This window comes from Penaeus chinensis, chromosome 32 (assembly GCF_019202785.1).
Source record: "Penaeus chinensis breed Huanghai No. 1 chromosome 32, ASM1920278v2, whole genome shotgun sequence".
Taxonomy (NCBI): domain Eukaryota; kingdom Metazoa; phylum Arthropoda; class Malacostraca; order Decapoda; family Penaeidae; genus Penaeus; species Penaeus chinensis.
Window position 1 is genome coordinate 9486651 of NC_061850.1, and position 2500 is coordinate 9489150.

Genomic DNA, 2500 nt, shown 5'->3' on the forward strand with positions numbered 1-2500 from the left:
CCCCACGACAACAACGAGCAAGGGATTGGGGACAATTCCTCAATAATCCGCACACATCCAGAACATTTAATTCTAGGCCTAACGCTGATGATGGTCGCAGAAGGCTTAAATCAACCGATCACTTAATCATTTCGTTGTAAAAGAAAGTCTATACCTTTTTGTATTCTTTGAAAACAGATTCTTTAAAAACAGTTTCTGTTGTGGTGTCTTTCGTTATTTGTGACTGAAAAATAATATTGTCTGGAGTTTTGAAATTTCGATTACTTGCGTGATTAAACATCGTCTTTTTTATACGTTGTTTTAGTAATACCCTTTAACACTAACTTATATTAGCATGAGGTAACAAGTATAAAACATTTATTTTTCTCTTTTGCTAATGTTTTATTTTGTAGCAGTAACCCTTGACTTCGTTCTATTCCGTAATTGTATGGAATTTGAAAATTAGAAAAAAAAAAGTTTTGACATTTTTTAAAGCCCGAAAATAGAGTCCTTTTGGTAAAAGCAGCAGAAACATTTTTATGATTGTTTATTTTTCTTCATAACAACTAACAACGTTGAAGCTATCATTATCAAATTCAACACACACATACCAACTTTCTCATACACACACGCGCACACACACAAACGCACACACTCACACGCACACGCACACTCTCACACGCACACACTCAAACGCACACACTCACACGCACACACTCACACGCACACACACACACGCACACACACACACACACACACACACACACACACACACACACACACACACACACACACACACACACAAACACACACACACGCGTGTATATGTGCGCGCGCGTGTGTGTGCAACTAGATAATATGATAAGGCATAAATTCAGGGTTCTGAACTTTAATCACAGGCTTGAGACTGGAACGACTGGAAAGGACTGGGAGAGGCCCATGTCCTGTACTGGAATGTTGCAGGTGCAGGCAACTACTAACATACATTTACTCCTGTCTCTATATCCTTCGACTCTTATGTATATCAAAAACTTAATCGCCATGGTAATTATTATGCTCTCCATTATAAATGTGAATACTACATCATTAATAAAACGAAGAAAAAATATGAGTATAATAATTGCAATTGTTGATGTTACTGTTACTTCCTCAGCGATATCATAATTGTTAATTACCATGTTAGTTTGTTAGTTTCTTGTCATTGCAACTACTATTGATATTATCATCATCACCGTTATTGTTTTCAATCAGTTTAGAACTCATTGATAACAAAAAAATAAACAATGTTGCACGCCTGTTATCTTCCCCCGAAAAGCCCTCAAGCGGAGTCTCTGAATAAGAGAGCGCCAAACTTTCGAGTCGTGACTTGCAAAAGCAGGGATAGCGGGCTTTCCCCACGATCCAGGAACCCGCGAGACCTGAACGAACGAGAAATGTGTGTTTCTGACTTATATCTTCTTTTCTTAAGATGGATTTTTGATTTTGGTTTGATTTGAGAGTGTGGTGTTTAATCCGATTGTTTACGATGGAGGTTTCAACGCGAATGAAACGATACGAAGTGTGTCTCGGATCGGAGTCGAACCCTTGCGTGAACACTGACTCTCTCTCTCTCTCTCTCTCTCTCTCTCTCTCTCTCTCTCTCTCTCTCTCTCTCTCTCTCTCTCTCTCTCTCTCTCTCTCTCTCTGAAATCCAGTCCTAACTCGTGAAGATTAGAATCTATTTAAATTACGGAATAACATGTTTTAAAAATGTTTCATGTTATTTCTCCTTTTGAAGAACGCTTGAAAATCAAGATTTTTTTTTCTGCCTCGTGACAGTGGGATTTCAATCTCTGTTCCGCACGTGTTGGGACATCACCATAAAATAAGGTGTCACGTTCATCTGTCAGCTTCACTGTTTTGCATCCAGCTACACAGTGGATTATGATGTGGCTGACAAATGAAAACATTTAACATTTGTAAGAAGACAATGCTGTGCTTCAGGATTCGAACCCTGGTTTCCTTTCTCGTTCTCTCTCAATCTTCTTCATTTTCTGTCGAAAGGAGCCAACATAACATTATAGGATTTTACAATAATTAGAAGGTATAGTGCCTAGGGTGATGATTGTATTCTGCTAATGTCAGTACCATCTAGAGTAATTATGGCAATAAATTATAGAAATCTTTACTACTACTACTACTACTATTGGAATTACTACTGCTAATACTACTATTTTTACTACTACTACTACTGCTGTTACTGTTACTATTGGTCTTCAGCTACTACTATTACTATTACTGCTACTACTATATATAACTACACATACACATACTGTATATATATATATATATATATATATATATATATATATATATATATATATATATATATATATATGGTACTTTAAATTATATAATGGGTACCTATATGTAACACTAGTACTTTGATTTATATAGTGGTAACTGTATAACAACAGTAGTACTTTGATTAATATAGTTGTACCTATATAATAACACGGGTACTTTGATTTATATCGTGGAA